This window comes from Trachurus japonicus, chromosome 20 (assembly GCF_045865225.1).
Source record: "Trachurus japonicus isolate A0001 chromosome 20, Traja_1.0".
In the NCBI taxonomy this organism is placed as follows: domain Eukaryota; kingdom Metazoa; phylum Chordata; class Actinopteri; order Carangiformes; family Carangidae; genus Trachurus; species Trachurus japonicus.
Genome location: NC_140926.1, coordinates 15,770,105 through 15,793,643, shown reverse-complemented (window position 1 = coordinate 15,793,643; position 23,539 = coordinate 15,770,105). Strand labels below are relative to the sequence as shown.

At 41.7% G+C, this 23,539-nt stretch overlaps 1 protein-coding gene across 3 annotated transcripts in view; it reads left to right on the top strand.

Moving 5' to 3' along the window:
- Positions 1-1,279: 1,279 nt before the first annotated feature.
- Positions 1,280-23,539, top strand: part of dlgap1b (discs, large (Drosophila) homolog-associated protein 1b) — an 86,739-nt gene continuing 64,479 nt past the window's right edge. For all 3 annotated transcript variants that reach the window (XM_085763838.1, XM_085763837.1, XM_085763839.1), the window contains exon 1: positions 1,280-1,665. The gene's annotated coding sequence lies outside the window, so the exon portion shown is untranslated. The remainder of the gene's footprint in view (positions 1,666-23,539) is intronic.

Below are 23,539 nucleotides of genomic sequence, written 5' to 3'. Positions count from 1 at the left end.
GGTGTGTTGTTTTAGATAATAACTAGAATCACCATTTCAGGGTTGTAAGCGTCCCTCATACATAGTTTCAGGTTATATTCATGTTTACCCAGTCATTTAAAATGTAATCATTTGTGTGAAATCTTGAGTTATGCCGAACGCTTTCACCAGCAGAATAGGCTGCAGTTTTTTTCACTTTCATCAAATTGCCATGCAGTGTAATATTGATGTTGCATTCACAAGGCCAACGCCACATCAAAATCTTACCAGATTGTCCTTGAGTCCAGGTGAACTTTTTTTCTTCTTTTTTTCTTTTTTTTTTTACCAAATTTGAAGAAATTTCCTAATATATTACATTACAAGGCTTTCACGACAATATTGACCTTTGACCATCAAAATCTAATAATTTCATCAGTCCGAGTAAATGTTTGTGCCTAATTTGAAGAACTTCCATCCAGATGTTACTAAAATGTTATGTCCATGAGCATGGGACTGATGGACGGAAATGCCTCTGCTCTGACAAGATGCTGCATGAAAGATGTTCACTTTCCAAAACTCAAACATCACACTGTTATTTATGGGGTTCAGTGGTCCTGAAAGCTCAATACACTGTGCAACTTAAAAGGGAATTGCCGTTTTTTACAATCTGGACCTTATTTCTAGCATAAAATACGATCATTTACTCACCCAGATAACTTTGGTGTCATTATAAGTCGTTCCGACGAAATTAGATCCAGCCGAGAACCGCGTATGCGAGTCTATCCAGCTGGTCATTTTGTTCAGACAAGTCGGAAACACACAGAAACTAACCATAGTATCCAGGTCAGAGGTCAACCTGCAGACCCCGGATGTTGATAACAGGTAACCCGGACTCAGAGGAGAATAGCACTATCATATCATAAAACAAAACTTAAAAAAACAAAAAACTAGCGTATCATAACAAAATATTGGTGAAATGAACGAGTTTCGCAGCAGATGTGTTATTTAGAGGCTGCATTCCGGTGCCCGATAGACTCGCATTATACGTGTCTCTTTTTTCAGACTTTCTAGCATGTCTGCTGCTGTGCATAGGCTGTTTTTCTTTTGTTGTTGTTTGTTTTAATTTATGGTAATTGTTTTACCTTGACTATAAAAATCTAATCAAATACCAAAATCAAATCACATAATGGGCCATTTCTACATCAAAGACAAGACGTAGTTTAAGAGGCAAAATTAGCCATTGAGCCTCAACCACTAAATGAGTTAATTAGTGGTAAATGAAAGGCACCTGTGGTCCACAACAGGAAGCATCTCTGCTCTATTTTGTTGTTGTATTCATCCGCACATCATCGACGGAAATTCTAAGGCCATCCCTTTTTTTCCACATGAGTTTTGTGTCTCTATGTGACGCAGAATGATGTAAAGAGTCCGTGGACGAATCCAAACAGCGGACTCCATGCCGGAGCTTCCCTCCCTCCGTTCATGTGCGAGCGCTGCTTCATACGTCCAGTGATGCCTCTGCAGCCCACAGACGGAGCGATACAGGAAGATACTACAGTGTGCGGGACCTTACCATATAAGTGACGTCCTGTGTGTTCGAACCCCGACTTGTGATAATCGCGACTGCTAGAAGAAGCGGTTTCGGAGAAATTCAAGGGATTTACTCTCGAGGCGATTCCCGTAAGGACAGTCTGCTGTGTTGACAAGGTAAGGGCAGCAAATGCGCAAATTGTTTGCCGGTTTCATTCATTCTGCGGGTGAGAATTCGTTTGCACTTGTCATCAGTTTAAAATGATCTCCTTGATCATATCCTCCTTGCTGCTACCCCCCCTTCTCTATCTTTTTTCTTTTTTTTTAATGCAGTTCTCGTCATGCTGTTTTTCTCTTGTTGGCACAATTCGCATGACAGACTATCCAATATTTCAAATGTCCTATAACTTTCCAATCAACCTGTGTTTGTGCTGAATTAAGGTCATTTCTTTTGCTAAAGTTGTTTAGACTGCCTTTCCTCCTCCCTGTGACACGTTGATAGCCTTCCCTGCCACTTGCCGTAAGTGATAATGAGGAAAGAGTAAAATATCCAATCACCCTATCCGTGCGCCTTGACGGAGCAACCGCGTCTGCAATTGCGTCTTTGGCATTTATTAACATAAGATGATCAATTTAGCACCTTTTTTTTTCTTCCCACGATGATGCATAGAGGAACATGTCTTTTGAACACGAGAATCCCGAACAGGCTGCTGCCACTTGTGGGACGAGGATGCAGTAATGGCCAGCATAACATGTGCCATCCTATCACTCTCTGTGGCAAAGGCTTTGAGGTGTTAATCTGGCCACATCTTCCCTCTATCATAGACTCTGAAGCACTGCAGGCTGTGGGAATCTCCACTGATGAGAGCTGGGACATCATGCTTTATTCCCATAGCAGTCTGTCAGCTCTTTTGGATTTGTTCGGGCTGTTTGGTTTTGTCAGCCTCCTTGGAAACTGGCTTGATGTTGCATGTGGTCTGCTCTGATCCACACACTGGTCGAGTTATTCCAGGCATTAAAACATTGCCACAAGCAGCAGCTACTACCCAGTGAAATTCACCCGGCATAAATGTACAACATTACATCTGTAAATTACTCTCCTGACTAACTCCAGCTGCGGTATGAATGGATCACTTGCCTGATGTAAATGCACAATCAGTTTGTCCACAAGAATAAAAAGCTGTGTTAATAGCTCCTGGTGAAGATGAAAATTACACCCTATTAGAATAGACTGTAATTATTGTTGTGCATGTGATGGTAGCACTGAGCCAACTCGGAGAAAAAGAAAATGCAGTTGTTGTTCTCCAGTAGAGGTAGAGCGAGATTCAAGGACGAGAGAGAAAAAGGAAGGGATCAAGGCTAAGAGGTCAACCAAGTATGAAGAAGCTCTTAGTTGCATACGAAAATGAATTAGCAGATAACGTGGGAAACGGGGTATTGACTGAAAGCTGCAGCTCACACAGATCCTCCAGATTTCATGTAATGTGCTTGAGAATAAGAGTCCCTCACCACCACCACCACCACCACCATCATCCACCTCTTTATCTCCTTTTTCTAGCCTGCTCTTAGTGAAAAGCATTGCAAGGCAGACATTTTTGCGGGCACTTTCTCTTATCTCAAAGAAGCAGGGAACAGTCTTGCAATCTATGGTGCTGGTGCCTGTGTCACTTCCTTGAACCATAATCGTGCATGCTTTCCTTGTTAAACACAAGCCCCCCCCCAGCATCTGCTTCCATCCCCATCCCCTCCCCCATCAGAGACCGCCTGCATCTTGCTTGTGTGACTGACTGCGGTGGCTTCATATGTTTGTGTGGATGGAGTGTCGGAGTGATCATTAGCTGCCTTTCCTCTCACAGAGTCGGATAATGATGAACTCGGTGCTGAACTCTCAACCCTGTGCCTCTACTTCATTAGCTTCCTTTTTTGTATTGATGCTCCCATCAGCGGTGGTACCCTCCTTCTGTATCATTTCCATACAGCTCAGCCACCTCAGCGATGACACAAGAATCCACCGACTTCAGGATCTTTTGTGACTTCCTCTCTTTATTCCTCTGTTAATTAGCAGAAGGACTGCCCTGCTCCGCTCTGTGTTGTGTTAAAACACAATGAGTTCAGCTCTGCCATACAAAATACCTGTAATCGGCGCCTCAGCCACCGCTCTCCACATACTGCCAGTGGAATATTAAAGATGCTTTCGAGGGCAGATAAGAGAGAGTTGAATATTTTAAAATCCCAGTATGTTTTTCCACACTTCCTCCCGTACACAGCAAAGTCATGCTTTAACCGTGCAATTATGCAGATGCTTCTGTCCGGATGTAAATGTGTCATCGCAGATGGAGCAAAAAGGCCTCGTTTGTGCATTTGCTGTTGTGTTTGTGTTGTGAGCTTGTCTTTGAAGCTGCGGAACCATGACATTAAAATTAAATTATGAAAGGCCCATCAGATTTGAGCATTCGAGGGGGCAGAAAGGAGGCCAAGACCAGTAGTGGCACAAATATTGCTTTCTAACACCCAAAGGGTTTACAATAAAAATAAGGGATGATGACGGCAGAGAAGGTTTTTGTGATGCACAGCGATGACATAGCTGTTGCTCATAACTTGTCCCCCACAGGTTTTATTCGGGAGGGTCAAAAGTTACAGTTGTGTTGTAATGATGGTTGTGGATGACAGCGATGATGAGTCAGCTTTAGCGGTATTCTCTGATGTGCTATAGTTCCAGGCTGTGTACTTTACTTTGCTGAATTTTAATTACGCTGCACCGTTCTCCCGAGCAGAGCCCCGTCAGGTCCCACTACGCCTTGTTGCTTTTCAGCGGTTCACTTATGAGAGCAGGATATCTGCTGCGTCCAAAGCTTCTCCCTCGAACCAATTGGACTTATTAGTTTGGCTTGAGGGGACCCTTGAAGCACTCCTGCTCCGAGTCCTATAATCTCAGCCTGCGCACTTTCCAGTGCACTTAGCCACTCCGATTGGTCGTATGGGAGCTGTCAGCATGCCAATTTAATTTCTTCAGCTTTTCTCAGGTGGATTTTTTTTTTCTTTCAAAAGCGCGTAGAACAAGCTGTGTGCTACCTCAGGGAAACCAATGGAGAACCTTCTGTTTTTGTGCTGCAAACTGTGAGGTTTAGAGAGAGCTGATCTTCTCCATAAATCCCGTATTCACCAAAGACTATTGAGGAGTGTGTGTGCCACTTCTTATGAAACAGGCCTCACTGTACCCGCGCAGATTGTTACTCACACTGAATGAACATAGACTCAGTCCTTGAATAAATGTACTAATCCCGCTCCTCTGAGATAATCTGCCTTTTGAGGAGTTTTTAGGATGAAAAAAAAAAATCACTTTCTGCTCCCCAGGATTTATTCTGAAAAACACGTCTGATATTTGAAGTTATTTTTCTCCTTTGCTCTTGGATGTCGGCAATCTCCAGAACATGTTCATTTAGCTCAGGCAGTCGCACAATTGTCAAATATAATTAATTTGGAGCTACAGCTGAAGCATGGGGCGAAGTTCTGATGCAGTCACTTTGCTGTATATACAGTATTCTGCTGAGGGATATTTGTGTTGTGTGCTACAGTGTTGAAGTCACAACCACTGAATGTCTGCTGAAGAGCGGTGCTTCCCTTCATGCCTCCTCATGCCTGCAGGACTCACTGCAGTCTATGCCCCAGGCTGTCTCTCCATCTCTGTGTTGATAGTGTGTGTTTCTCGGCGCGCATCATAAACACATGATGCCAGTATGCATGTACAGTACGTCCTACCACATCGCTATCCCTCCACAGTGCTGTCAGGCCTTCCGCCTCGTCCAGCTTTAATTACTGTGGAGATGCTAAAAGCCACAGTGGTCTCACCTTTTTTTGTCTTCACAAAACACACAGGGACACTGGGTCCTGTTTCACCAGTGATGCCATTCATGCCACAGTGTGCTCTGCTGAAATGCTTTGGTGTGATAGCCTGCTTTTTTATTTGCCTTTCACCAGAAACTAGGCCACTCATTTGTTGATATAAAGACATACTGTAGACCTGCATTTGAGAGGGGACAATGTCAATTCTGGTGGGAGAGCAAAGGAAAGGGGAATAGAGGCATGTTTGTATGCCTTCCAGCTATTGGAGCATGCTCTGACTGTGAAAGGCCACGTCCATTGTTGGGTAACATAATCCACTAGGGAGGCCTTCAGCCAGACACTGGGGAGGACTGCCTATACACACTCTCCCTCTCCCTCTCAGTACTGATGCATATCCCTTTCTGCGCTGGAAGCAGCCGCTGAATGCTAAGCAATTTTCAAGTGTTACGGAAGTTGTGTGTGGGGTGATAGCGCACACATCCCACCATTGCCATTCTAAACACAAACTCTCTGCTAGCTGACTGGCTTGTTTAAACAGTCTTATTGATAGCGTTATATTGTGATATTCTCCACTGATGGCGGGGCGAGGGCCCGGATGGAGAAACATAAATACACAAACACCACCTCTGGGGAAAAGTCTCCCCACTGATAACTCTCTCTGGATGGCATTAATGAAGTATTGTGGTGGGTATGGTCACCTGCAGCAATGATACTGACAATATGTGTCTGTGAGCAGCAGATCTGTGGCTTAATAGTGGAATCGTTGGCTCATAAAGGATTATACATGGACTCATGCTTCAGTGTCAGATTGCTTGCTGTCTTATAAATAAATATAGATATTATTTTCCATCTTGGAGGCTGAATACAGTACATGCACATATGTACGTGTGTTCAGGCTGCACACACATGCAAGAAAAGCACAAATGCATATAACTGATATGCACTCCATTTACCTGCCTCTGGCTGTCTGATTAGGCAATTATAATTGTTGCATAAATTTACTGTATGTTTGCTTCTTAATTGTGTATGTTCACTGGCTTCATAAGTCTTCGTTAGAAAGTTGTTGGCATTTTTCACCATTTTATTACATTTTAAAAGATAATCAATAATCAAAATAATCATTAAGCCCCAGTTTGCTTCATTTCAGTTTTATTGCAATCCTTTTTTTGTAAACCCTTAAGAGACAAAGAAATAATGGAGCAAATGAAAAATATTGTTTGACTTGTGTATCTGTAGAGTACTGCCGTCTCCATTCATTTGCCATGTTTGTTTTGGGCTTTTTGGTCTTGTCATTAACCTATTAGCCTTTCTCTCTTCGACATGGTTTCGAGATCACAAACTGTAGGTAGACGATGGTAGATGATGTAGAGAGTAAACAAGTTGACATTGAAATGAAAAGAGAATGCACATTTTTATGTCTTTGGTATCAGAATTATTTCATCAATAAAGATTCAAAGGAACTGCTAAACCAAACATTCAACCCAGACTTGACCAGAATATTATGAATAGTAAGGAAGCTTTTCCACGTATTTCTCTAAAATTCTCACCATCAAATATCATCGAAAGTCAAATTGCAGTCATGCTGTTAAAATGATTTTCCATAAAGGCTTCACATGCTCACTTTCCTTACAATTTGATATTCTATGTGTGAACAGCTCCTTGAAGCTAAGTGAAGCACCTCATTGCTCCAGTTATGAGGGCTCTGCATGTGAGAGCATATTTCTTGTTGAAATATCTAATTTATGACAGAGCTTTATGCTAGCAAAGGCACATCAAATCCATTAGAAAACAATTATGACTCAGAAATGGAACTATATGCAAATGTTTGTACAAACATGAGTACTTCTAAACAGGGGTTTCCCTGTAATTCCTAACATAATTTTTTAAAATCCAAATCTAAGATCTCTCCTTGTACCACAGCCTGTTAGCATGTGTACACAGTAAAGCCAGATTAACATGCAGACTGAGGTTTCTATAAATGTCTACATGATTTGTCCACTGGAATGACAGTGAGAGGAGATAACAATTTGACAAAAGAGTTAAGTTTTGTTAGAAGACATTACAAATTCTAATATCAATAGAGCAATGCAAGGTAATAATGTGTAAGAATAACGTGTAGATATATATTTCTTTCTTTTTCCATATTATGCAAGTCTTCCATCTTTAGAATGTCAGACAAAAACATTTAACATCAGTAGCTTTTCATTGAACAGATAGACTTGTGACTTTTATAGTCTGGCTGTCTAGACAGCCTAATAGCTCTTGTTATCATCACCACACTTTAAAAAGGTGTGTGTGCTATTCCTTAGGTACTCTAGATGAATTATTTCACCGGCAATAATAATATTTTCGCGGTAATCATCAAACCTTAGCCGCCAAGATGAGATGATCGCGGGTCAGGAAAGGACCACAATCAGTGTCATGTCAACCTATTTAACCTCCACATAGCACGAGTGTCACATCCCATAATAACAAATTAATGTGACATTTTTTACCATCCCCTGACACTAATGAGGGATTTAGTGGTGAAGGTGAATAAGTACGTGGAATAGGCAAAAGAGACATCTAGTGTTTTTGTCAGGAATTATGGGAAAGAGGAGTGGGAAAAGCGTCCCTGAGTACCGGAAGTATGTAGTTTTATTTTAGAGGTTCAGAGCATTTAATGAAAGACTCCTAAATTATATTATGAGCAATGAATGATGCTGTTTTCTTTCTTTTGCTATAATCTGTCTTTTACAAGTTCCCAAACATTATGGAATTGAAAATCTAAAGCTGATGCTCTCAGCATGACTCGCAAGTCAGCAACTGTTAATTGCTATGTAGCGACAGCAAAACATACGGGAAATGGTGCCTTTTCAAGATTTTTTTTGTGATTGTTTGTAATTTTAGCTATCATCATCATTTGTAGGCTGTTTCTTTCATTCCATTGTTGTCCTTAGTTTAACTTGTTCTGACTGAGTGTAGTTTAATTTAATAGCTTGAATCTAACAAGAGAATGGCAGACGTCACTAACAATGAATAATGTGAGAAAATAAGAGAATGTAAATTGGATCTGATTTAAATAATGCTGACTGTATATGATATGATTTATCGAAGACACAGAGTTTAATTTCTAGAGATTAGCAAAGACTATAACTTTAAAACAACATCCCATTGTGTTTGTTTACCGGAGTCTCCCTTCAAGGTTTTCCTCATATCATATTTCCCCCCATGCACCACACAGTGTTGTTACTCACAGAGTCAGTTTGGTGAGGACTGGCATGGTGGAGCAGTGAGGGGGCTTCTCTTGACCTGCCAGCATCCCTCCATGTCACAGCTTTCTGCAGTGCCTCGTAGCAGCTGGCCTGGCCACCTCTCAGTAGCTATGACAGGAGGGGGAAGATGACGATGAATCAGGGGGCATGACGAAGATCTCCCCAGCACTGACTCCTCTCTGAGTCGCCAGGCACTGTCACGCAGGGCGAGAGCGTGTTATCGTAGTTACATTCAGCCACTTTAAAGCTCATAGGCAAGTGTGGTTCCAAGGAGCTGGCACACATTACTGATCCACTGTGCCCTGTTTCATATATCTGTTATGTTCATGAAAATTCAAGTAACTCCCTGTTTATTGCTGCTTCTTAATTGAGTTACTTTCTTGACAGAATATACTATTTCTTGGCATAAGCATGTCACACACATCAGTGTCTCCACGGGAGGTCCAGACTATCATGTGACCCGGCGTCGAGGAAAGCCTCAGTGAGCGTTGCTCCTGTTTATTTAAAGCAAGGAGATTTATTTAAGAGCCCGTTACACAAGATAAGCTGCAAAAGGCACAGCTCTAAATGGAATAGAAGAGCCTATTTGTAAAATGTCCACAAGTGCCTGGCTTTAAGTGCCTGGCTCAGAGATGAATAGAGGTGATAAGCAAGGGAGGGTAATTTCAACAATTGGTATATTAAAGTGTAGATATCTCCTGATGACAGTCTTTAATTGATCTCATCACTTAAATGGAGCATAATGTTGGTTTTTACTGAACTCATCCACACTGTCAGTTCATAGAAAATAATAGTTAGAATAGTGAAGCTTGTGTGGGCAGAAAGTCTGAGTAGTAAATCTGATGCATCACTGGCTACATCTCCCCTCTCAGCTTCACATGCACAGTACCTACTGTGATCCTATAGTGGTCTTAGAAAAGCCAAGAAATAATCTTAGGGAGAACTGGCAGAGCATGCAGGTAGGTCTGACAAAAGTTGTTTCGGTTCCAACATGGCGTCTCTGCAGCCCCCCCATCCACCTCCTTAAAATCTCTGACTTTAATTGATAGAGAGCCACTGAAGCGTACTGCCAATCTTCCCAGCAGAGTAAACCCTACAGAGAACTTTTCCTGCAGTGAAATGTTGAACTGCTCATCGTCCTTCTGTGCCAGCATACAGTGCTCGCAGCTCTTCTGTCTCCTGCTGCTGTGACAGCATACAAGACTTTATCCTTTTAAAACCATATGTCATGTGATTGACATTTGAGTGGTTGGATACGAGGAGGCACATATACATCCCTCGTTGCTCAGATGTGCAGTGTACTTCCTCTCCTGTACAACATGCTGTAATCTTGATACGGTTGCATGATCCATGGGATTACGTTGGATTAGCAAAAATGACCAATTTCACATGACAGCAATGATAATCTGTTTTCTAACTAATGACAGTAATCATGTAGGGGAAATACATATTCCCACATGGAACAAACTGCAACACTTTTGACCTGACACTTAAATAATTGATAAAAGGAGGAGGTGGGGGGGCAAGATGTAATCATAACATGCAGTGGAGTTTTATATAGGACCCATGTACTGTGGAATGTCCATGTGAGGAGAGGCAGGACCCTAAAACTCTGCCAGATTTCATTTCACGCTCTGCAGAGCACAGCCTCTGAGACGGTGACATTTACATGGCCCTCTATACCACCGCCAGTTGCTGCAGGCCCAAGGCGCTGGCTAAATCAGGCACAAGGGCCAATGAATGAGGAGGCAATGCGAGCGGGAGAACAAGGAGGAGATGGCTAATGTGCTGTGCAGAAGAAACGCAGAGCACATGAGTTTTTCCTTGAAAATACTGTATTACATCAAGGCCACCTTTGGTGTAAAGGCACCTCTTGGGAGAAATGAAGAAATATGAATAAGGCAGTGCTAATTTATCATGGTTGTGTTTGTATTACCACCACGACCTCACATGATGTTCAGCTTCTGCAGTGGAGTAGCCCGGGAGCCAAAGACCTTTGTAAATGATTGTCGCCGCTTTGTGTAGCACATATGCAAAGCCACGAACCCCCACAAACCCATCAAAGCAATTCATTTAGAGAACCACCATAATATAAACAAATATGTGCAGCAGCAGTGTTGACTGTTTGTGGGGGAGGGGACCATTGTTCAGGCTGTAAGACCAGCTTTCAGGGATTATCTGCTCCAAAGACCAACTGGTCATCTCCTAACTAAAAGGTCATCGGGCTAGTTTGAGTGCTAGTTAACCCCCCATGCCTGAGTTCAGATTCGTCATTCTATCCCTCACTAATCTGATTGGGTCTCCACCTCCAGTAGCTTACTGCTTCACCCCAGCCAGCATGAGTAGTTCAGTCCTCTTTGAGCACCGTATGGGCCCTCTCCTTTTTGATGGCGTTCCCCCCGAGAGGATTCCCAGTAGGTTGAAATAAACATGCAGAGCAGCTGCATACGCTGAAATGTTTCTGGATGCATTCAAAGGAAGCCCTTTGGCAAAAAGAGAAGGTTTCTTCCACTAAAATCATTACAGACAGCTTTCACGGGTCTTCCAGTAAGCTCCGGAAATTGTATGAAGACAATACACATTTGCCTTTATATAATAACTGCACTGAGCAACTTGGGCATCATCTCCTCTCCCATCCTCTGAGTATATTTAACTGTGGAGCCAGTTTGGCGCATATTCTTCCCTGCTTCTGGTCTTCAAATCCTGGCTTTTGCTTTTATGTTTGTTCCCTGGAAAAGTCACTTTGCTATGATATTTTTTTTCCCAGGTGGCGTGAAACTAGCTATAGAGCTGTGTGTGTAAACACATCAGTCAGTGTGTGGTGGGAGACTGGCGCCTGTTCAACCCAGAAAGCTGTGGAATTGTACACAACAGCCTTTCATTGTTCACAGGGTTGTTTTTATTTAAGTTATACCATATTTCAGTAAACAGTTGAGCCATCGCTGCTGCTGCTGCTGCAATGCTATCAGATGTAGAAGGGCGAAAGGCAGATGGACATGATGGCAGTGGCTCGAGAGCAGGTGGAGGTCAGCGCTGCTACCACACAGCCTCAACTGGTCCGTTCGTCACGGTGCAGTGAATCAATACGGCTGTCAAGCAGATGAGTCCGCACCCCTTGTCCATTACAAAGTGGTAAATCTAGCTATGGCGCTTACTAACCGTTATAATGAGGTGGTAACAAAGTTATGGAATCATTAAGTGAGCATGTGTCCTGGCAGGACAGAGAGGGAAAGCGAGCTCAGGGAGGATACAGCATGACAGATGGTGACTGTATGTGTGTGTGTGTGTGTGTGTGTGTTTGTGTCAGTGTGTGAATGAGTGAATGCTTGGTGCTAGTTCTCAGGGTTGTTTTTGCACAGAAACAAGTGAAGGAAAGACCAAACATGGTGTCCAACTTGGTGACATTAATGGAAGGTTGCAGGGGGCCTTGGAAATGTTGTTTTTTTTTGTTTCTTTCTAGTTTCAACTGTGGGGAGGGTTTGTTTCAATATTCTTTACATTTTGGATTCATTATGCTCCACAATCTGTGATGTTTATATTGTTTACCTTTTTATTCTCAGTCAGTAATTCATCAATAATAATTCAAATGGAACAAAACCAAATGTCACGTTTTGATTAATTCCTGGATTATCTTGTGGTTTACAGAGACAATCATTCGTCAGATTAAGTCTATACGGATTACAGAGGCCAGGAAACAAATTGACTGTTATCAGCATTGCCTGAGCATCCAATGATTTCACACAAGACCAGAACCAAAAGCCCTGCAAAACATGTCAATGAAGTGGTGTAAAATATACGGAGCTCCATGTGTGGTGGCTTAAGTTCGGCCATAAATCATCACGTTGTGTGTTGGCTGCAAGGGAGAGAAAAAAAAGGGGAGGGAGGCAGAGTGGAGGCAGAGGAGGGAGGGGCTGAAAACTGTGGTACTTAGCCAAAACACGAGCAGTGCCAAGGTGGCAGGCATGGAGGAGGTGGAAGAGAGAGATGATGATGATGATGATGATGAGGGAAAAACCTTCTCAATCTAATAAGCAGCATGGATGGACACAGCCCTATTTGTGGCCAGATTGCCCCTCTATTTTATGTATCTTTTTATACACAGTCTGATGTATTAAGGCTTCTTTTTCTACCTTCACAAGAGGCAATTTTCCTCCATTACTCTCGCACATCACGATAAACAACTTTCATGGAGGTTGGGTAAAAGCTGGAACTACATAACAGATCCCAATAAGTAAGTAAGTAAGTAAGGGTAATTTCTGTGTACATGCATTGTGCACACTGGCACATTGTTATTGTGTTATCTGACACCTACAGAGAGAAGACAAAATTGGCTGCATAGATTTTTTTTGTTTCGTTGTTTTTTGGGGCACCTTCAAAGTCAGTGAAGGGGAAATGATCAGGGGAGATGTTAACCAGACAGAAATAGATTGAATATTGTTAATTTGATTCCATCGTGTGCTATTCTTTTTTTTTTTTTGTGGCTCCACACCGGCAACAGCCAGGACCAGAGGCATTATGATTTTGGGTTGTCCATCCATCTGTCCCTTTCTGGTGAATGTGATATCCCAGTATTGCCCTGAGGACATTTCAGCAAATTTGATACAGATGTTCACCTGACCAAATTGATTAGATTTTGGTGGGTCGAAGGTAGAGATCATAGCCATGGTTTGCTGCTCTCTTGGCGGATGTATGTATCCATGCTCTGATTGGTTGGTTAGTAGGTTTATGCCAATTGGTTTCGTTGTAGCTGCGTTCTTATTGTTTGGTTTGACTGGTGGCCTTTTGATCAATTAAATTGTAGCGAAACCCTGATTGGTTGATTTGTGGTCATAACCAAAACACGACTACAAACGGACCAAACAGAAGGCACCTAGAAATCAACTACTAGAATGCTGCTCCAGAACAACACATCAGATGAAGCCTACAAACCAAATAACCAATTAGAAAATAGCTACAAATCTATCCAACCACAGTATCTCAGCAAGGGAAAGCATTTGTTCAAAAATAGACTCAAGCATGAACTGATTAGATTTTGGTGGTCGAAGGTCAAGGTCACTGTGACACTAAGTTAAAATTGTATATGACATAACAGGGATGTAATCTGAAAGTAGTCTGAGTAACAGATGTGATTGTAGTTACTGACATAATAATTGTAATGTCAAAGTATGAAACCTGCACTTTAGCTAGAGTAGGTTTTTTTTTTTTTTGATTCCTCTTGTGACTCCTTTTAAGCTCAAATTGTCCTGGCAGCTGAGTGAGACTGAATATTGCTCTGCTCAATCTTCCACCTGCAGAGGGTCCAGGAGGGAAATGAATCAGCAGACCCCTCCACTGATGTCGCCTTCGTTCTGCCTCTTCTTGTGTCTTGACCTCCACACCCACTCTTTTGTGACAGAAAAATTTAGTGCCTAGATTTATTAGTAATTTAATTAGCGGGGAAGAAAAAGGTCATAAGCACTCAGATCTTTGCACATGTGCAGTGCAGAGAGTTCTTTACTAATTGAGCACAAAATGGACGGACAGCTGGAGGTCAGGCATCAGTCTGGCCCCGTGGGCTGAGTGATGGGTTTGGCCGTGGAATTAGCCGGCTTCTCATCCTCTTATTGGTCGACACTTTTCAGGTCATCAGTTACGCCTGCATTCACGCTGAGCCTTTTCAGGGACATGCCATTTTTAGTATAGATAATCTAGATATACATAATAAAAGTGGTTTTGGATTGAATTCAGGACAGCAGATTTGCAGGGAGATCAAAATATGTTTTTGGCTGAAACTAAGCGATGGTGTTTGTAAATGAGTGCGTGTGCATGTGTGTGTGTGCACGCGTGTGTGTGTGTTTTTGCGCATCAGAGAGGAAGAGGGAAGGATGAATGAATGTCCCTGACTGAGAGCAAGCTAGTGCAGTTTGGAGAATGACTTCAGCACCACGGACAGCGTCTCAGGCTTCATGCATATCACAATGCTCTTTTATCTGTATCGCTTTGCTCCATCTGTTCTCTCTCACACACACACACGTGCGCTCACACACACAGATTCAAAAGCGAACGTACATTTATAGATTAATGAACGTGGCAGTGCAGCAAAGATATGAGGAGCCAGTTTCTGTGACAAGATCACCAAACACAAGTTTGCAGCATGGAAAAGGAACTGAGCTTAATTTAGCATCACTTTTTATTTCATCTGCTTATTTCCATAGCTAGCTTTGACACCTTACTAATTTACAGAAAGGCATTTGCAGAAAGCACTGACACATATAGTTTTGTTTGAATCTTGTTGTTGCATTTGTGCAGAAAACAAAATCCCAGAATAGAGACTGTTTTTGGTGTTTTTAATTACTCGCACATAGAATATATATATATTATCTGATGTTTGAAATGTTCATCCTCAGCCAATATGAAAGGATGTTTGTCTTGTTTACCTGCATTTTGTCTTGGCTGGCAATGTTACTGCAGCATGTTTGTTTCATAATGATCCCTGGTTAAGTTTGTGTGATGTTCACCATCAACACCTCCTATGTAGGTGCTGCCTGACACTGATGAGATGTAAATGATCAAGCCACTCACACACCTGACAGTGTTGAGAGGATCTAGCAGCTCATCTTCCGATGTGAATATTCATATCCATCTCACTTCAGTTCACTGTCACTCTATTGATCAGACAGGCATTTCATTGAGCTCTGTTGTCTGGATGAGACGATTCTGGCCTGATTTTATACTTTGAAAAGTCCTGGTCTCTATCTCCAAAATTCTTGTCTTGTTTGCGTATTTGCTGCATCACAAAAAAAAGAACGAGTGGAAAATACAAACAGGCACCTATTTACTCACTAATTTGAGATCTGAAAGTAAATCAATTAATGGCATTGTCCTCTTTTGGAACGAGTTGTATCCAATGCATTATGGACGGCAAGCAAGCGTTTGTAGCGTAATTAGCAAGTTGTCGAGAAGAGGATGCTGGGTTTTTATTCCTCTCCTCTGCTTTCCACGCTGCCAGGCAGACAGACAGTGAAAGCTTGCGTGTCGAAAGCATGAAATACTGGCATCTGCGAGGACACCCAAATCTCCTTGGCGGTTCTGGCAGAGAGAGACGGGTGGAGAGGCAGCAGAAAATGGCTTAGTCAGGGTCATCACTAGCCAATAGCTTTGGATAGCTGTGACAAGCCAGGGCATTTTCTCAGGCTCCAATAAGCTAAGTGAGAAAAGATCTTCTTGACGTCATGTTGCCAACAGACGCTTTTCTCACGGTCTTTAACAGCCATAATTATCATACATTTTATGGAGTGGCGCAGATTGTAGTGTCGTATATGACGCCTACAGACGCTCGCAGTGGCGCAGCAGGAAATGCCAAGTCCAAGTGAAATTACATTGATTTATGTTTTTTAGCTGAAGGTTACGGACATACTTTGTCTTTTGAGAACAATTCGGGAAACAAAATGATGAAATTCATGCCTTTTTAAAAAATATATTTTTTTGGTTTCGTCACAGCGCCCTCTTCTGCATAAATTGGTGACATAAGACAAAATGAGACAGACTCTGAACTGCAATCCATGCCAACTTTTTAGCAGATGTTTTCTTCACACATTAACGCCTAAATACAAATGTTGTGCTGCACCTTCGATTTTTACCTTGATTAAACAGCCTCAGAGTAATTGTGATGGTTAAATGACTTGTTATAGGGAGAATGGAGGCTCTCTGCCTTCCACCTAGCTTCTCTTGGCTGAAATCCAACCTTGCAAATCAGCGCCTCCGACCCGGTGTCCAGTTCTCATCTCTCGAGAAACATGGACTGCTTTACGGCGCTACTACGACACAAAAACGTCCAGTAATCCACAATCTCTTGTTAGCGTTACCCACCTCGGTAGACATCCACTAATTGCCTTCTTGTCAGCTTTGTTGAAAACAAATGCACATGGCCGGGGGGGAGGGAGGAGGGATAGCTGTGATTTATTACGTGAAAATATGCACTCTGGAACTGTAAGGGCAGCTCCGTAGAGACAAAAACTTAGCATACTGTAGTTCCCCTTAATTTCCTCAAGAGCTGTCAAAGTAAGTTTGAAGGCTAGAAAGCTAATAAGCTATGTGGCTATGTGTTATGAATAAGATGCTAAATGTCAGGAAATGTGATTTCAATGCAAAATATGGAATTATTCTTTGCATGTTTAAGTGCCTCTTCTGGAGAAGCATAGAAGCAAACAGATCTGTTGTTGAAGCTCATTGGCCTGCAGAACAACAGATGTACTTCCCGTGTTGACTGACACGCGAGACGTGCCTCGTGTGCCACTGCGGATTCGTTTAGTGCGAGTCAAACCCAGTCGACCAGGCGTTCAACCACAGTGGAGGTTCATGTCCAGCAGACTTTTTGTTTGTTGTATGATAATGATTTTATAATATGTTTTTGTAAGCTCTAAAATGTGCGCATACACACATACGGCACACAAAGCAATAGATACTGTGCTGAGAAAATATAGCCATGCATGCACACGCACAAAAACACACACACTTGATGATGTCATTTGTATAATCTGATGAAATCTGGGCCAGCGTTGACGAGGCAGCAGCCGGCGGGATGAGCAGTCACTGTCATAATGATTTGGTGTGTAGGCGGGGAGGTATGGGGAAAAGAGGAGCGTGTGCATTTGCGTGTGCTTTTGTATCGGGGAGTGGTGTCACCTAACAGACGCAACTCTGTTGCTCATTCCGTGTCATTTTTTCTGCATTATGTGCAGGCTGCAACAAACAAAATGTACTGATGCATGAGTCATTATACCCTGTATTGTTGTAATTTATGCGGTCACTTAAATTAAAATAAAGTGGTTCTGCTCCGTGTGCACCATTAAGCCATTAGTCATTTATGTTTTGCACATCTGAACAGGTAAAGTGAGGAGAGAAAAGACAGGAAAAAGGAAAGAATCATTATTATTCCAACAGTTTTGAAGTTCACGTTTAGTTGAGTTTGATAAACGCAGTAGTTAACTTGTCACTTACACCCGACCATGATAAATGGCAGGTTTCCTTCAGGCTGAAAATACATTCATTCAACAGTTTTGACTGTACTTGTCCTTTAAACATTAGCATCACTCCTGGAATCTCTTGTGTTTTCAAATGCCAGGCAATTTTAAGGCATCAACGCTGCACAGCTTGATGTAAAAATGTTGCATTTGGTCCCAAGCCACACAATAAATTCTTGGAACAAAATTACACCAGGCCTTTAGACTTGTAATTAAGCTTTTGATCACTGCCAAACATTAATTATGAGTGTTATACTCATGATAGGGAAAGATTTAATAAAGTAGTCAAATGTTTGCGCAGCAAATGATGACACTGATGCCTGTAAATGATTAACACACTTTTCTGTCTGTCTAAGTGCGTCACTGTACTCAACAGAAAATTAACCATATCTAATGTTTTTTACAGTGACCTGTGAAAACTCTGCCTGCAGCAATACAGCTAGAGTAATAGGATAGCTGGAAATCAATGTGTGTCTATTGATTTTATACGCAGGCCCAATACAAACTAGACCACACCGTAGTGATGCGTCAACATCCTCTGATTGCCCCAAAGCAAACATCAATAAGAATGATTAACTGACTGCTGTGTATGAGTTCAGAAAAGTAAGAAGGTGTGTTACAGTTTGGGCCACAAAAGATTTGTCGTTTCTACATCTAGTTTCCTCTCAGGGTAACACACTCTGTGACGTCATCAAGCTGCGGTGTAGATTAATACGTTTAATGTGATTTTCTTCATAATAATGGATCAGTCCTGTGACTTTTATTTTGACACAGTACATTGCTAGATTGCCTTGAATGCTGTAACTGCTGATCCCTGTGTTTGATTTGCAGAAATGGAGGTCTTCCATTTACACTGCATCTTCCGGAGCGGCGTGCCCTTCACAGTTATTCACAGGATTACATTGGCGTGGGCTGCAGCCACTCACTGAACAAACAGTTCAGTGCAGTATTTGTCTTCTCTCCTGTCTTTACTTAAACGTATGAATTGCTGAAGGTCGTGTTTCGCTTAGTGACTACGTACATTCCATCAACATCAATGTGCATGTTTAATCATTCACATGAATGTTTGCGTGGCTCTGTGTTTCTGCATGAATTTATATTAAGCCAGTGTTTATAGTAATCCTGTACACATATGCTGATGCTCACATGGCTTTGTGTTGGTTCATCTTTATGATGCTGGAAGCACGTGAGTGGGCATAACAGAAACATGTTTTGTGTCTGATTTAGACTGACATGCAATTATGCAGGTCAGGCATGGAGGGTGGGGGAGGAAAAACTCATGGCTGCCAGTGTGGCGCTGCTGGCATCAGATTCTCCTCAGGTGATGCCACTTATTGTGGATCCTGGCTGATGATGTAACCGCAATCAGCCAACTCCCTCTAATCAACACAGTATGTATCTCCAAACTCTCTTGTAACACAGCTGGGAATGTGAAGAGTGGCAGTATAGAGAGGACCTGGACACTGACTGACCAATTTTTCTGGCCAAATACTTACAGTAGCTATGTGTTTGGACATTACAACTTCTTTTTAATTAATTTAATTAATGATTTCCTGGCTTTGTGCAACTAACAACCCAATTTCTGTTAAAAAAGAAACGGCACATTTCACCCTTGAGAAGCTTTAAAACATTGAATGTTTGGATTTTTAACTTAAAAATCATTTATCAATTATACGAGAAATGTTTTTTGTCAGTTTTTTTTGTAGGGATTTTTTTTTTTAAAAGGTGCAACATCTTACCCTATTATCCCTCAAAATATTGTCATTTTGACAGTCACTCACATGATTGACACCTGTGAGTGACAGAGACATTAACCCCACCATCCTTGGACACTATTACAGTCATACACTATGTAAGTGTGTGCGTTTGTGCACACCCAGCAAGTTTATGTGTGCACACGCTGAGCTGTGTAGTTTTCCGTCTAAGCCTTATTTTGTTCAGCATGTGTAATCCCCTTAAATTCCCCACTGATAGCCCGACTACCTTCACATCAGATTAGCTGAGGTAGAGATCAAGGAGTGCTCTCCTCACCAGCATGTATGACAACACATGGGAGACGCACAGCTTTTGAGATATATTATATATATAATAATAAATAAATAAGCAATTTCATGAAATATAACATGGATTTGGACAGTTCATAAGCTCAATGCAGAATCTGTGCAGAAAATAAAATGCATATGGTGTATAATGTAATGTGTATATAATCCTTCTTTGTAGTTATATCCTATACACATTTGTATTCGCTACCGCACTGGTGCTTGTGATTCTCGACATAGGCATCTGTTTAGCATTCATGCATGCATCCAAGCACTTCCATATAATACCATTACCTACATTATATAATGGACAGATTTATTGTCTCATAGAGATATAATCTTCATAGAAGTGAATGAATGTCAGATAGGCCTCATAAACAGGAACCTGTCTCTTTATGACGTCCAAGCTTCAGTCTTCATTCTTCCTCATGAGTTATGTTTTTTTTTTTCATAGGACCTCTTCTTATGTAAGTGCGATCCCACGCTGCATTAATCGTATAGCCCACAGACTGTTGTGAACAATTACACACTAGGTAACAAGTTAATGGGAGACGGCATATCCATGACTTTATATGCTCCTTATGGGAGAGAGCTCACTAGTGTCAGCCAGATGGAGGGGTGAGTGTTTCAGTCTCTGCACGCAAATGGATGTTTATATAGTTGCTCTGCCCATGTTTGTGAGGATGACATCTTTTATTTCTCTGGCTGGATTGTTGGACGCAACAAATGATCAGGATCTGTCAACACCATGATGCCGTCTGTGAATTTCAAAGAAGGGAGGGGGTGCTAATGAGGCTCTGCCAGAGTCGAGCATCAGAATTACACAAGCACTTCCCATGTCTTCTGAAGTCTCTGTAGAATTATCACAACCTTGCAGTGTGTGAATTAAATGTACAATTAAGTGGATTTGGTTCAGAGGCATGTTCAAACACAAACACTGCGGCACTGCAAGTTGACATGCAGCTGAAGAACCGAATGAAAGGAAACTGTTACAGACAGTCAGTCTGTTCTTGTGAAAGCTGAAATGTTTCTATGAGGACTACGCTGTTTCAGCTGAACAAATATTTAGTTCAACCATATCAAGAAAATTCTGCAACAATATTATTAGTTTTCTGGAAACATGCTTCTTAACTCTTTCGGTTTTTATGCCAAGAAAGTGAAGAAGTGCTTATTTGAAAAGATGGCTGCCACTTTCATGTCTGTGTGTAACTGCTGAACTGAACTTACAACTTACTATTCTACATATATGATATAATGTGTTTATTGCTGAGCTCTACAGGTGCTTGGAGTCGTTTAATATTATTATTATTTACCTTGTGGAGGGACCCGGGCTAGTTATTCTGGCTTGCCTCCAGTCTGCTAAGCTAATCACCTCCTGGCTGTCATTCCGCAGTTAACACAGAGACTTGTGAGAGGTATTAACCACCTCATCCATCTCTCAGCAAAGGAAGTAATAATGATATTTTCCTCAATGTTAAACTGTAACTAAATGAACCTACAAACAACAAAGATCATTCTGATAAACAGAATGTCAGCATGCTTTGTCACTGCCACGTAATAAGCAGTGGAAAAGAAAGTGCACCTTGTGTTGACTGTGTGTGTGTATTCAAGCAAGTAGGGTACTGTACACGGTACAGTTGCAGCAGGGATGACAATTATTCAGTGGTGCATTGGGGCAGAATAACATTAAGGTTCAAGTGAGTTGAATGCAAGAGGTGAGTTAAATGAGTTTTGTGGAGCAGGAGCAGGAGCACGGTGCCTGAGGCCAAAATGAGCTACTGTACGAGGACGCGCTCAGAGGAGTTTGCAAAATTATGCAAACAATGTTGCATAATAATGACTGTTTATCACAGTGAGAAAACAGATACTTATGTTTTATTAATCTGCTTACTTGACAGGAGCGCACTGTGCACTTTTAAACCTTTTTTTCCCCCTCAGGCACAAACATTGGTCATGTTCACATATCCTCTAATCCAGTCACCGACAACACACTGCACCTCTCCAGCTCTCCTCCTATAGCTTCGTCACATCGTTGCTCATATTGTCAAACAGCTTAGCAGAGATGCTTCAACACGGCCGCAAACCACATTTAAAATCTGATTTCACTTTGTTGTAGCGCTGCAGAGGCTGCAAAATGTTCCGTCCTGTTCTTCAAATTCAAATTATTATGAAGAGGAAATTGAATCAGTTTACAAATCAGTGTGGGAGACACTTTTTTATGACAAAGGAATTGATAAAGTCCTTTTTCCCCTCTATGATTAAGATTTAAATTCTGTATTTACCTTTAATTTGGTATCTGTTTTAAATTACATTCATATCGATGGACACATTGCTACTAATATTGATTATTGGTGCACAAAATCCGGCCTAATACCCAACTGCAGCATTGCTCACATTTAAACCATGACAGCAGGCACTTAACCTTATCCAAATGGCTAATTGAAAACGATAGAAACATACTATCTACTCCATAGATCACATCTATATTATCACAGCGAGCAGTGCAGAGGTCAGAGGTGAGAGAGGTTATTTACAATGTGTAGCAAATCAATAATGATGGATTAACCATCATTTATTTTTGCTGGTTGTTGGTGTAAAAAGTTGTCAATAATGTAACTGTAGACTTTATCTCCACTGGCCAAATAGAAGCCTACATGCAGATACTGTTGGAGTGAGCTCTTAAGGCCTGTGTGTTTTGCAATGCTGATGTCTTTATATGATAGGAGCGTGAAGTAAACGCTTGTGTCAGCTGTATGGCTCTGTTATTTTGTTCTTATGGAAGAGGATTCAAATATGTTTGGGTTGTAAAGGTTAATTCAGTGCGATGAGCCGGAGACAGACTCCACAGCCTCCGGAAGCCACAAGAAACAATAAGAGTGTACCACCGGAGCGTTTTCTGCTTTATTAGGCTGAATTCAGCCAGCCAGTGACAGGAAAGCTGTCTCAGAGAAATGTGATTATGTGCTACTGAGCTTATTTGAGCCAATCAAATTGTAGGTATACTTTACAAGCTTCAGGTCTTCCTCCACTTCCACCTCTTTGTATCGTGACTTTCATATATGAAGCGGCGTTTCCTTGCATTTTGCATGCACAGGGGTTTGAAAAGCACTCATTTTTATCCTCTCTCATTTGTATCGTCGTCTTTCAATTTTGTTAAAGATTACAGACAGCCTGGCTCTCTAAAAATCTGGACTACATCTCTCCTGTGGATTCCTCACAATCCTCATTTTCCTTCCAACATCCTCTCTCTCTCTTTCCCTTTTATTTGAATTCCTAATCTGTTTGTTCCTTTGTTGGTCCTCTGAGCTGTACGATGCATCTGTCTCTCAGCTGTAACTCATCCAAGTGGTGTTGGAGACACTCATTCAGTCCCACTTTACTTCCTGTGGATGACATGTGGGTTGTTGTCTCCCCCCTCTCCACTTCATGTGAGGGTTGGATAGAGCTCAGCACTCTCAGTAACAGGATATCTGCGTCCTTCAGATGAGATCTGTCTGTCTTTCTGTTTCTCCCTCTGTCACTCACATGTCTTTTATTACACACTTTTCTTTTAATTTATTCAAAAGCACTGAAACCTTGAGTTACATAACCTTCAAAACATTTCTAGTCAAGAAAATATCAGTGACTTATGCTCCCCAAGAGGATGCTGCTGTTACGCAAGCAGTTTTATGAATTCAAAGGATTTAATGTTTGCCAAATAAACTGCTCTGTCTCAATTTGACTTTGACTTTAAAGAGGAAAAAAAACACAATAGAACACTTTGACACGTTTAAATAAACAGCCTTTGGCAATGAGGCACAATTTGTCATGTGACGGTGTGCTGCTGCTACTCCTGTGGATGGACAGACCTGGCAGAGACGCAGCGGCGCAATTCATTTTCACTTTTGTTCGAGCCACGGCTGCATTAGCTCCA